This window comes from Cricetulus griseus, chromosome X (assembly GCF_003668045.3).
Source record: "Cricetulus griseus strain 17A/GY chromosome X, alternate assembly CriGri-PICRH-1.0, whole genome shotgun sequence".
NCBI lineage: Eukaryota > Metazoa > Chordata > Mammalia > Rodentia > Cricetidae > Cricetulus > Cricetulus griseus.
Genome location: NC_048604.1, coordinates 25,399,017 through 25,413,791, shown reverse-complemented (window position 1 = coordinate 25,413,791; position 14,775 = coordinate 25,399,017). Strand labels below are relative to the sequence as shown.

The 14,775-nt window shown below is 37.3% G+C and overlaps 1 protein-coding gene across 1 annotated transcript in view; it reads right to left on the bottom strand.

The window, feature by feature from the left end:
* Nucleotides 1-14,775, bottom strand: part of Tenm1 (teneurin transmembrane protein 1) — a 362,575-nt gene that overhangs the window by 73,279 nt on the left and 274,521 nt on the right. The gene's annotated exons all lie outside the window — the stretch shown is intronic.

Sequence of the window (14,775 nt, the reverse complement as noted above, 5' to 3'; positions counted from 1 at the left end):
ATGCAGTCAGAAATATCTTTGAGATAACATAAGGAAAATCAGAGGAGGTAGTGTCTATTACAGTTTTTTAAACGATGTTGATACTCAGGCCACTGCTTATTTTCTTGGTTGCCTTAGGAAATACTTGACTTGTTTTCAAAAAATTGTATTTAGTTTAAAGCAAATGTGTAATATTTCTGCTGAATTAGGCTGAAGACTTTCCTCTTCATTACCTATTAAAAAGGTGGTTGGAGAGGAAAGTTATGGCACTGAACAGAGAAGGGCTAAGCTTCTAGAAAAATAAATGAGTTGATTCTGATTTTTCTTCTTTTTCTCTTATTTTTTTAAAATGCGATTTATGTATATAACATATTTTCATCCAATACTTCTCCTCGAAATCCTTCCATATTCTCCTATCATGTTCCCTCCCAACTTTATGTAGTATTTTTAAAACCCACCGAGTCCACTCAGTGTTGCTAGTGTTCTTGGGACAGTCAAATGTCAAGAGTGCTTTTGCATAGTGTTAATTCTAGCCTGGATTTTTTGAAATGTGTATTATAATAGTAGTAAGATTGCCATCTAATAATGAATAATGACTGATATGTCACTGTGATTGAAGTATTTGCCCCCAAATCTCACATTTCAGCTTTATCAGAAAAAGCATGTGCCTTATCTATGGTTATCAACTCTTTTTTTTTTTTTGCTGAGTGCTGGAGCAGGGCTCAGTTTTATACACTATTCTTTGATAAACTGGGCTGAGCCGGTAATTATATGCCTAGGTTGCTAATTTAAAAATTATATGAAATAATAGATGGGAAAAATCATCAAGCTTACACAAGGAGCATATTATTCACTTCCCATTTCCTTTGCAGGTTTTCAGAATGTTCTTGAAATACCTGTGTGGGATTCCAGTAAGACTCCTTTATGTGAGCAGTCTCTTTATGTGAGGACATGCAGTGGCACATGCCTGAAACCACGGATAATATTGAACCCTATATATACACTACATTTTTCATATAAATCCTCATTTGAATATATCACTGTGATACACATGATGAAGTTTAACTTGTAAGTTAGGCACAGTAAGAGATTAACTATTATAACTTAATAATAAAAATACTCTCATAACAGTGTACTACAATAAATTGTACTCTTATAATTCTATTATAAATCTAATATGTAATTATAATAGAATATCTTATACTATGCCTAGACTTATTTTTAGTTTTATGTGTGTAGGTAGATATGCCTGTCTGTCTTTATGTGTATCCCAGTGTGCATATGTGTGTGTGCAGGGGGAATTCTAAATGTTGTTCCTTAGTCACCATCTACTTTAGTTTTTTAAGACAGGGATGTTCACTGCCTAGAACTTGCCAAATAGGCTAGGCTGACTGACAACAAGATTTAGAGATTAAGCAGTCTCTGACTCCCCAGCACTGGGAGTACAAGTTTATGTCATCATGCATGTCTTTAAAAATATGAGTGCTGAGCTTATGTTCAGGTCTTTGTGTTTGCAAGGCAAGCATTTTACCAACTGACTCTTCTCCCCAGCTCATAAACTTCTTTATTCTTGTGACCATACAAGATGACAAAATGCCTGTATATTGAGATTAAGTAAGGTGAGTGATATATACGTTAGGCTACTATACACAGGTTACTTGAACCCAAGCACTGTGATATTACAACAGTTGATCTGAGAACTGAGATGGCTAAGTGATTAACAAACAGGTAGTAAACATGGCAAGGGTAGTCTGGGTGTTTCATATTGCAGAAAGATGAGGCAATATGCTATGAGATTTTAGCATGGCACTCAGAATAGTATGTAATTGAAAATTTGTTAATTATTAATATTTCCACAGATAACTAAATTTGTGCAAACTGAAATTTCACACAAGGAGGAAACTACTCTGCTTTTAACATTGTTCGCATGCTATGTTTCCCATTTCTCTTTTATTCAGAATCAGTGAAATCTACCAAGCATCATGTGTGAAGGTTGGAAAAATTCTGTAATAATAAATACAGTATTTGAACACAGCACAACACACACACACACACACACACACACACACACACACACACACACACACACACACACACACTTGTCTGGCAAAATGTAAAATCATTGTTTTGATTTGAATTCAAAATGTCTCCTATAGGTTTCTGTGACACTGTCCCAGCTTGTGATGTCAATTGAGAAAACTGTGGAATGCTTAGGAACTAGACACATACTGGAGGAAGCAAGTTACTGGGAGGCCTGGAGGTTGAATAACCTGGCCCTACATCTCATTCACTCTCTGTTTCCTGAGTGTGGATGCAGTGTGACTAGCCAGCCTCATGTTCCTGTCACTGTTCCTTCCCTGCCTACTGCCATATACTCCCCACCACAATGGAATGTATAACTCTAGAACGTTAATACAAAGTGAATTTTTAAGTTGTTTTTGTCATGGTATTATTTTTTCATCACAACAACAATAAAATTAATTAAAGAAAATCATCTAAAGACAATTTGTAAATCTTATGTAAGCTAGGCCTGGTGTCACAAGCCTAGCTTATTCTCAACTATTCAAGAGGCCAAGGCAGGGTGACTGCAACTTCAAGACTGTCCTGGACAACTTGGCAAAACTCTGTTTTTAAATGAGGAAAATGGAGGCTGGAGAGATGGCTCCGCCGGTAAAGTTCTTGCTACGTAAACATGAATGTTGGGAGTGGAAGTCCTGAGTGAATGTTCATTACTGACATGATCACAGCCATGTCAAGGACCTCAATCTTCATGTCAGGCTCAGAAGAATGGTACAGTTTTCCCCTGGTGCAAGTATGGATGTTGCCATTTTATGCTGAAACTATTATCTGGGATGACTCCAACTTGACACTCTTCCCCTCCAGAGATCCCCTACAGAGATCCTCTACAAGCCTCCTCATTAGAATCATTGTGCTGACTTTTGGGGCTTTTGTTGATGCCTCTCTGTTAGAGTGCATGACCTACCCAAACCAAACTTTTCTCTGTGTGCACAGTGTCTTCATTCCCCATCATCCCAGGGAGGGCAAACCTAAAGCTCTATAGGTCAATCCTAAAGCTCCATACATCAATCCCAAATCACATAGGGGATCTTAGCTCAGACCCCAAGAACCTGTATAAATTGCTGTATATGTTTGTAACCCCAGTGTAGTGGGTGTGGAAACAGGCAGACTGTGGGAAGGGGAATTGAATCACTGTCCAACCACTCTAGCCAAATTGTAGATTTCCAAATTCTGGGAAGAGACTCTGTGTCAAAACATAAGATGGAGAAATTATCGAGAAAGACATCTGAATGTCAACCTCTGGCTTTCACACATGCCCACATGAGTGACTGTATCCCTCACATGCATGTGTACATACACAAACACCATACACAGGAAAAATGACTGAGGATATACCTCCGTGAAAGAGAAATTTAATAACATGCGAAAAGCCATATGTTCATTCACTATAAATGCAAAAAAGAAATCCAACCTAATAAGTCACTTGCTCTTAGATGATCTAATGTATTGGCATGGGGTTAATATTCAGATTTGGCTCAGGGATATAATTGATCAATCTCTATGTTCCTTATAAAGTATTCTTAACATCTATAAAACTTAGATTCATTTTAATTTTCCCTGAAATCCCCTTAAAACCTTTTGTGTTTTTTGTCAGTCCTCCAAGGATAATACTATATCCAAATAAGAACATTTTGCATCAACAAATCCCTTTATCATGTTTCGAAGCATGTATACCTTTAATGAAGTTTACAAACAGACTCTTAAAATTGGTGCAGGTCAAATGATGATGACATAGGAATGTTTATTCCTCCCCCCAAGAACATTCTGGTTGATGAGGAGCCAAGGGGAATATCTGCTCTTTGTTTCTGTATCTGCTTCGGCAAAATCATTTTCTTAACTGCCAAAAATTTAATCTGGTTTCCATTAGAGGCTTCTGATTTAAGACCTCCTTCTAAGGTCTCTATATTAAATATTACAAAATATAAAATTTAAGATCTCACTGTCATGAGAGGGTTGAATAAAAGATCAAGACTAAAGCCGGGAGACAAAGAAGGGCAAGGCTGAAGCCTGGAGAGAACACTTCTAAGAGTAGGTATGCTCAAACTGGGGGAAATCATGAGTCATTTACTAAGTAGGTACTGAATGGCACTATGCTAGACTCTTTGAGGGCCAAAGGACAATGATTCTTTGTGTACTGAAGTGGGGAGTAAGAGAAACAGTCAAAACTTAATAAGAGTGCTAAAAACTTGAGAACATGGGAAGAGGGCGGAGGGAGCTATGAGAATGAGAAGGGAAGAAGAGGAAGAATGCAGAGGTCATGAGGGAGCAGAAAGGTTGAGTCAGGTGTAGATTAGAAGAAAGGATATGTGATAGTTAGGGTTTTAGTTGGGGGGGTGGTAGGGGAGGAAGGGAGGGAGAAGGGGACTGGGATTGTCATGTAATTCAATCTTGTTTGTAACTCAAATAAAAAAAAAGAAAAAATAAGAGTGCTAAAAATAAAGCCAAGTGTTGCTTTAACTAAGAGATAGGAAAGACATAATCAGATCCTCTGAAAGAGAGAGTAGGCTCCTCACTGATGCAGGAAACAATTGTTCCTCAACTAATGCTGTAGGGGAGATGTGCTTGTCAGCTTCCATTCCTGAGTCAAAAGTATTATAAGCAATCAGCTTGAAAAGAGGAAAACTTGATTTTAATTTATAACCACCATTAGTTGGCTCCACTGATTTGGGGGCCTCTAGTGACAGTTCACAACGGGAATGCATGGTGGTAGAAGAACTTATCTCATGGCTACACCTGGAAAAAGAGGAGGAAGGAGCAATGTCCTATTCCCTTCAAGATCACATATCCAGTGACTGGAAGACATTTCACTAGGCCTTAAAGTTTCTACCACATCCCAGTAGTGCCATCTTGCACACCAAGCCTTTAATACTTGGCTATGTGAGGTACATTTTTGATTCTAATGGCAGCTGACGTTTGCACCTTTCTGCTGATAACTTTGAAGGACAGTTTTGCCACTTGACTACCAGACTCCCTGACTCTATCACAGTAAGGAATTTGAACTAATCTAGGGAGGACAATCCCTGGCTTTACATCCTTTTCCCACTTTTAAGTTTGGTGATGCTCTAACCATTGTGAAGCTGTCTTTTTCTCTTTGTCTGTTAAAGTCATCTGAGTTCTACAGCTGAGTCCCCCTTGAAATAAGTCTGGGCTTATTATATACTCACTCCAGGGCTTATTTCACTGACAGTTTGTACAATATTCTCCTTTTATATATTTGTAATTCAACTTCCTTGTATCAAGTTCCAAATCCCAAGCACACTCTTCTTTTTCCCTTGGGACTCTTTAATTAACTTTGATTGGGTCACATCACATTTAAGCCTGGCATTGATAAAAAAAAAGAAAAAACCAACAGCAGAACGGGCTTTGAGGGACCTGACTGATAGGTGTTTGGTAAATGCACCTGTGTATTTTTTATTTTGTGTATCAGTTAACCATCCAACCAAACAGCAATCACAAAAACAAATTCCCCAAATAACAGTTTCACCAATTCTCCCCTTGTGAGAATATATAAGATATTATATATTAATACATATTCAGTTTTTATAAAAGGTAAAATTCAAATTAGAAGTTTCAAGCAGGGCACATAGAATGATTTTTGATCATTATTTGGGGGAGGTTTTCCATCCCATAATGAGAGTTGTGATAGTGATGCTCACTCAGTATGATGTATTAGTGCTTGTTAGACATAGTGGGAGGACATGACACATAGCCAGTATATTTTAAGCATTATTCTTCAGAGATGTGAAACTGAGTGATTTAAAATCACATAAAGCCATCTGGGGCTAGTAGGATCTGCAGATTCAATTTAGTTTCATATATTTACATTGTTGTACTCTGATTTCCAAACCTTGGTGCCCAATGTTGTATGCATAATTTATTTTAATAGTCATGCCCTTTGATGTGCTTATTGTCAGTGTTTTCATTAGCACTTATAAAACAATATTGCACAGTCCTTGGATAAGAAAAACATTAAACAGCATTCAGAAAAATCACTTTCACGTTTTAAAAATGTAACCAGTGTTCACTCTTAAACAACCCAAGAAAATATGAATCTCTGACTTACTACGGGTTCAGACAGTAATACCAAGTGGGTGGGGATAGAACTGGGAAGAACGACACACACACAACAGCTTGAGTCCTCGTACTCATCCACCCCCACCAAGGAAAACATTGGGCTCAGATGCCTGTACAGCATGTTTAGCTTGGAGCACATTTTTACATTTGTGAGAAAATAAATAAATCCCTGTAAATTAGTGCACATAATGAAAGCTCTGACAGACCATAACCTGGAAGTGTGAATGGGGCTGTCTCCATTCATCAGCATTAAGCCCCAACAAGCAGCTTCTACAAATGGACCTGCTCATAAATAAAGTGCATCTTGTAAAAGAAATTATTCACAATGTCTTATGCAAAGTAGGGGACATTATATAATATCTGAACCTCAGGCTCTTTTCTCTGTGAGGCATCACTCTGTATGAAATAGCTGCAAATTACAGGTGAGATTATTTGACTTCTTCCCTTGTCTTATTATCCTCCAATGAATAAGTACTGTAATTCTTAGGAAGACAACAGCCTAAAGCTGAGACAGCTTAGATAGTTACTAATAAATTTATCAGCTATTGGGGAACAGGATGCTACAGATCAATACTAAAGGAAAGGGGGTGTGCTGATGTGATCACTGGGAGTTTAGATGTAGAGCTAGGTAGCCTGAAAATAGCAGCCTAACCCCAAATTAGATAACAGAAAAACCAGAACTTTTGGTTTTGTACAATGGCAATTCCAAACGTTGGCAGAAAGTGTCTCTGATTAGGATTTAAAAATTACAGCTGTTGAGGTTACCTAATTTTTTTATTATTTCCAGAATATAACCTTTGAGAAGTAGTCATAAAGTTCTCTCTATCTATAGCTCCAGCCAATTTGAAAACTGAAATACTGTATATTTTTCCTCTTCAATATGCTCTTTTTGTGTGACAGCGATAAATTGCTAAAATCAACTTCTCGATAATACCCTAGATTTAATGTGGTGCTATCTTAATATCAGTAGTAAGTGCTGAATTGTGTAACCAACATTGACCAATTGATCCTAAAGTATTTTTTTTAGTCAAGGAAACATAAACATATTTTACTTTGTTCATGTGCATTCAAATACTCTTAAAATTGGTATCACATGTATGGTACATATGCAAACACAACTTTAAGCAGAAGCATATTCTCTCCAACTGATCTAACTGTTGCCCACTTAATAACCTACTGGGATCAGAAAGGGCCAAGATTCTTCTGCACAATGAACCCATTAATTTCTCTTGTTAGGTAGCTACTAATAGAGCTTCTAGAACTTGGAGGATTTTTAGATACCTGTGTGTCACTATCAGTGAGAAGGAGGCAGACTTTAATGAACAGCTGAGATGATTTCTCTGCATGGTTAACAATGCAATCAGAATTTCTCCAATAGGAGACACTACACTAATAAACTCATTCTAGTACAGCATGGCTAGTGAATGCTGTGCGGTACTTAATTGGATATTCTGCTTAATAAAAAGTTATAGTAAGTTCTAAGCAGTAAAGGTCATTCCCAAGGTATATAAATAGCCATTTAAAATGACAAACACTCAAATGAATATATCCTGACTGGAATATCCTTTGTATTTGATGAATGAGAACCTTCTTTAAAACACTTCAGAGTTATCACAAGGAATAATGGATTGGTAAATGACTTGACCAAGAATTTTGATTTTGAGAAAGATGGACAAGTCCACTTTGGAGCATTTTGTTTTATCTTCAGCTGTTAAAGCTTTAGCCTCAGCTTTATTGCAAAGCAAAGTGAAGGGCTCCCCATCTCCACCAACCAGTATTTTTGTAAAATCTGATTGAAGAACCAGCATGTTTTCCATTTTACTGATTTGTTCACCATTTACTTTACACCTGCTATCTGTTAGACATTGTGCTAAGTACTGGAAGTGTAGCATGGGAGAGAGAGAGAGAGAGAGAGAGAGAGAGAGAGAGAGAGAGAGAGAGAGAGAGAGAGAGAGAGAGAGAGATGACATTGCCTTTGAGAGGCTCAGAAAGTCATGTGGATTATGGAGAAAAATCAAGTACACAAAGTGCCATTATATATAAGCACTAGTTTGAGGCAAGTTGAGGATGTCACGGGAGTTGGGAAATTATGCCCCTAAGTGATATCTTATTAGAGTAGGTATAACCTGGAATCTGAAGATGCATTTTGAATTCTTGATGAATTTAGTATGAAATCTGGGCTAACAACATTGAAAACCCACACAGGATGTTAAGTATACAATGATCATTTCGATTTGCTGAGTGTATTATTTTCCTAGGTTCGGTGCTGGATTCTTTAAACATATATTGCCATTTCATACTAGTAGTAACCCTGTGTAGCATACATCAATTATCACTTTAGATGAAGAAATGAAGTCACTTCTCTTTTTTGAAGCTTTCTCTGCAAACTTTAATTTACTATGAGCTCTCTGTTTTCCAAGCTGCAGAAGCTACCATTTTATTTATGCATTTTAATGCAAGTTCTCCAAACATGATGTGCTTATATAATAAGCTTCTTGAAAATAAAAATGTATTTTCTGCTTTATTTATTATATTTTAACAAATCCAGGATACCTGAGCATAAGTGATTAAGAAATACTGCAGGTTTATAGACTGAATTTCCACATGTTCATATTGGCGCACGTCTAAACTTGAAATAAAATAAAGCATGCCAGGAGGTCAAAAGCTACACATGAATGTCTCTCAAATGAGTTTAGGAAGACTGCAATGACAATCTCTTTTTCTAAAGAGCATTAAGAGCAAGATAGGCTTATAAATTAGTGATGATTTGAGTATGAAAAAAAGGGGGTTTGACAAGCAAGAACAGAGAGATGAAAGACCATAGATCAAATTAACTGAAAATGAATTTGATCTATGGAGATTGTAATCCTGAATAGCTTTGTGCTCCACCACAACAAACCCACTCTGCTCTGTCGACATAGCTTTGTGTTCGGTTCTTGTGATCTTGTTCTAACTTACTGTGTCAGGAGATACAAAGAAACACAGATGGCTCAAGATTTCTCACTAATTTTCATCACTGCATGTGAGAGAGCAGAGAGAACATTGGATCCAAGGTAAGGTTAGAGATTGGTTTTTCAGGATTTGTTTGCTGCATATTTTTCATAGGGCTCTGTGTAAGGCATTTTATCATTTGGTGTCTTATTTTGTTTGTCTGTATATTCCTTATTACACAAAGTAAAATGTTCTGAAGATGACAAGAGCCATGGAAAGAGTTACGAAGAGGATAAAATATTATGGTATTGTTAAGTAGCATCATAATTACACTATCATTGCTATTATTTCTTATGAAAGTGACTTTTCCAAATTTAGAATCAGACAATGGCTTCTATCCAGGTGATATTTCAACATTTTGTGTCTTCATACAGTGGACGGGTGAATAGAAGATGTAAGTCTGTAAAATCATATGTAACATTTGTCAGCATAGTGCCCTATGTGAGATTCACCACAGAGACAAGGAAGTGGTTGAAAACAATTTTGTTAGCTTGGGAGAAATTCTGTACTATTGAACTATTGAGGTAAAAACCTTCACAATTTTATAAGCTGGCTACAGTTTTCACACGGATAATCAAATAAGTAAAGCCCCATGCTTTGCAATTGGTTAAGGAAGACTCAGGGCCAAGGGTGGTACTGGTATCAACATTTTGCTAGTAAACTCGACACCAATACTGATGTAATTATTTTCAATTGCTTTATAGAAGTTGGTGTGTATGTTGTCTGTTTATGCAAGCGAGATTTGGGTAAGTAGATGATTCTCGTCCAAATTGAGATGTGCATTTCTTGCTTTATTTTTATGATAAAATTCTTGCTCAAAAGTTTCATCTGGGTTATGATTTCAAAGAGGCTTGGTCTGTACAGGCTAAGAGATAGGAAGACTCAGATACATTTTAAAGAAATGCTTATGCCATCCTAGGAAAACAAGCGCCTCCCAGGATCCTTATATGAATAATTAGCCTTAGGTAGGAAAGTTCATTTATTGCCAATGGACCAACAAAAGCTAATTGCAGTTGTTTCACTCTAGGGAAAATGAGTCTCAAGGTATGGGAATGACCAAGATGTTCTAATAAAAAAGCAAACTAAGTAGAATACCTTGGCCCAAATGATCAGTAAAAGCAGGATATGGAGCAGGAAGCTGCCAGTGCTTACTATTCAGAAAAGTAGGCTAACAAAGAATTTAAGTTTTTTTAGGATAATTATTTGCATGCATGTTAGACTTCACTGTAAAAAAACCACAGAAAGCCCACATAAAATACCTTCAGCATCTATGCATCCGTATGAATGGAGCTAATGCCTGAAGAGAATTCACTATGTCAGAAGCAATAGACAGACTTTTGCAAAAGGTAAGACAAAGTAATGAGCACCAAGCACATACAGTTTTTCAACCCTTTAAAGAAAGTTCAAGAGACATTAAGGAAGATCAGTTTGAGCTCAGTCAACAATGTGTGACTACAACAACAACACACACATGTAGACTCTTTCTCATTTCCCTTTCACACATATGCAAACCCATGTAACAGTTGAGGGCTTGCAAGATGGCTCCATTGATTAAAGTAGTTGCTGCCAGTCATGATCATCTGATATGGATCTCTGGGGGCCCATATGTTGGAAAGAGAGAAATGACTCCCATAATGTGCTGTGCTCTATGAAATCTGCTTGTGTGCTGTGGCATGCATGTGTGCAAACACACACACACACACACACACACACACACACACACACACACACACACACACACACACACACTAAATGTAAAAAATTAAACAAAAAGAAAATAAGACAGATGAGTTAAAGTAAGATATTTAGGATATTCAGTTTCATGAACTCTGTGTACCACCTCTCCTTGGCAAGTTGATTTACAATTTTGACAATCTTGTGCATTAGAAGGTTATGCAAAAAGGTATTGAAAAAGCTAGACACTTGTCATTTCCCATGTCTCATCATGATTGGATATCCCCATGCCTCCTCTATACCTTTCATTCTCTAAATTGAACCACACAGGTGTGTTCATGAGTGATATGAGAGGAAGATGAAATTCAGGCTGTGAGGATGTCGCTTGAACCAACATACCAAAGTTCCCGGTGCTCATCTTTTCCTCTTTGTCTAATGGTAGGAATAATAGCTGAGCTGCCTATGTCAGCAGATTACTGTAAATGCCAAATAAAACAACAGCTGTCCTGTCTGTGAGATCTATCCGAAAGGTGAACACGAGTGATGCTAATATTTATTTATGGTTGTGATTAACAGTTAGCTTTCTGGTGTCACGCTATGCTTTATCTAGTACATGATTACCTACTTCAACATAGCTTGCCTTAGATGGCAGAAGCCCCGTGTGTGTAATTCTGTCAGCATCTGCTCCATGCTGACAGTAGTGATCAGTCTGGATAGCATCCTGTATGATTCTTCCGGTCAAAACGGTCTATGTTAGCTCTGAAACACACCGATTTTCAATCCCCATTGTTTTGCCTGCACCATTTTCTCTGACTGCAATGCACTTTCTTCTTTCTAGTGTTCTAATCCTGGTCTTCTTGCCAGGTGTATCACCCATCTAGCCACATGGTTTACAATATACAAACTGATGTAAATATTTGCAAATGTCTGATGGGGGTATTATCTTCTTTTCCTTGGATGGTAGAAATCTTCTGATCCTACCAGAAAAGGTATGGGATGCAGGTCCAAGTTGAGGTACAACATGACATAAAGTTACTAATCTAAAGCCTACATTGTTAATAAGAATGTGGTAGGTTTTTTACTGGACCCAAGAACACATTTTACCCTGGGCCTAGAAGCACATGCCTGTAATGCCCAGCACTTGGATGTAGAGGCAGGAGGATCACGTGTGTAAGGCCAAGTTCACTTCCATAGCAGAATCAAGGCCAGCCTGGGCTACACAAAACTTCAATTAAAACAAACAAGCACAATAATACATTTTTACTTGTATAGTTATTAGGACCTTTGTAACAAATCAATTTCCTCCCAGGAAGAGCTAAACAATCCATTTCTCATTTACAGTCAACTTTTTATTCTCAATCACTCTATCCCCCTCTTGATTTGTAGTTTGAATTCCTTTTCCTTTTACAGCTGACTTAACCTATTATGGATAAAGGTTAGAATGTAGTTCTCAGTTTTACTTTACCCTTGTGTCCATCTCCCTTTTCATATTACCATATCCTCTCCCCTCCAGGCTCATTTCCCTACCTCCTTTCTTTCAGACCTAAAAGATTAATCATTTTTGAATCATTGCAATATTTAACATTGATATCATGTAACTCAATGAGTTGCCCGTTGTCTTCTCAAGCACACTATATTCCACTTAAGGGCTGGGCCATGCCTTTTTCCTTTCTTGAAGAATTTTGAATCTGCTGTTTGAAAAACTCAGCCTAATAGAGGACTCAGATAAGATGCATATTTTCCTAATAAGATACACTAGAATGATGATGTGGATTTGGCAAAGTAGCTAAAAATCAGTGGCAGCCTCATTATTGTAGTGTGGAGCTATCAGCCCCAGTGTTTTATTGATATCAGTTAAATATATTGACAGTATTAATTAAGATGATGGCATCTCTAGATTCTTGTCTGATAGCTAGGAGGCTTTGTTTAACTAGCATGAGCATAGTTCCTGCATAAAGGAGGACTTTATATGTGTATAGATAAATGACTTTTAGGAACAAAATAATGCAAGCTATTAGAAAGTAATTAATATCAGTAAGCCTTATAAATAACAAAAGGAAACAGGCATATTGAAATAATTTCTTATATAATATTTTGAAGCTGTGGTGGTTCCACAATTCAATTGTCCAAACATTTCTAACATTTTTAGGAACAAGAGAAGATCAAATTATGTCCAGCTCACAAGCTGGTGGTTTGGGCCATCTGTGACATCTGGATAGCATCCTGTAAACATTCAAACTGATTCTTTGAATAAAGCCTTAATGTCAACAATGGACCAGATATGCTTGGGAAATAAAATACTACCCAGCATTAAAAATAAAAAAGAGGGTATTAAATGTTAACCCGTGGTTTCACAAACATTTTCTTGCTTAATAAGCTTTAGCTTTTATATAACAGAACACAGCCCCTATTCAGTTCACTATCCTTAGACATGTCCCCCACCCCATTTTACTGTTTTGGAAGAGGTGAGAAGACACCTTGGGAGACTAAGTCCTAAAGTAGGGCCAGGGTAGTAGATTTCCTGCAGTTCTGATTTTACTCTGTACACGATGATAGAAAAAGGACTAAAGAAGAAAACAGTGGTAATAGTGTTGGTAAAATCCATTCTGATAGATTTGGGCTTGGGGAGGGACAAAGCAGACTTGTCAATCTGTTAGTATGGCTTTAATTTTCTTGGGTTAGAGATGCCTTCCAAAATGAGAAATGGTTCTTGGCCACTCAGGGAAATTACTGTTATAATCAGCTGCCTTTCCGGAGTAAATACTGGTAAAATTGGGCCACCTACCCACCTTCCTTTCCCCCAAATCCATTACACACTTTAACAAGATTTTGCAAAACCAAATGGAATAGCCAGTAAATGAAACTGGAAGAAAAATAGAGCAAATAACATTGGAGCTTCTTGGCCAGGCTTTGATATTTGAGGCTGGAAGATAACCTCACATTTGGGTGGTTAATCCTGTGATTCCTCAGGGACAAACTGTAAATGGGGCAGAACTTGCTCCTAAGGAAACAGTGACTTTGGTTAATGATAAAGTTGACTCATTACATTGATGCTTTTTTTTTCAGGAAGTTCACAGTCAGCCATTTAGGCAACTCTGAGTATGCCCATGTATGAAAAGTGCTGGTAAGCCTGCAGCTAATAGGAGAGGCTTTAATACAGTAAGTTCAGGAAATAGGAGATGAATAGCAGTAACCAGATAGTGCTCTAAAGACAGGGCCAACACTTTTACTATGTTCTCATATGGTGCTAAATATTCTGACTACCATCTCTACTGAGATAAAAGCCTTGTTTAAAACAAAGCAAAATAAAAGACTTTGAAATGGAATTTTCAGGTATAAATTTTCAAATTGTTAACCCACTTTCTGATGCAAAATGTTTTAAAACTATTTAAAGTGGTAGACAACTCAGAATACAATACTCCTGACACTCATGCACCTATCACTGAAATTAAACATATGGTACCATTTTGTTCCTGCATCAGAAAACAGAAAATATGATGGATACAGCCAAATCACCACCACTTTAGTCTTCCACCAACTTTCCTTCTTTACTTAGAAGTACCACTATTCTGAAGTTAGTGGGTATCATTCTTCTACTTTTTAAAATACATTTGTGTAGGGGAAGCTTTAGCCATGCCTACTTAGGGCGTGGTCAGGGTGACATAGTGTGACTTCGTTTTCTCTTTCGGTTTCTCTTTTGGGCTTGGGTACAGACCACTGCCACGCCTGCTGGCTAGGTTGCTCTGTAAGTAAGGCTTTTCCCTATTAAATACCCTTATATTTCTACCTGACTCTGTATTGGTAATTTCCCACTATACATTTTTAGTATTAGTTTTGCACATTCAAAATTTATGTAGGCAGAGGAATAGGGGGACAGATTTATATGAAATCTTCAAACAATAAAAAGATTTTTTAATGTAATTGAACTCCATAGCCGAGTTTGTGTTTGGCATGTCTGAGAACTTGGGTTTGTATGTA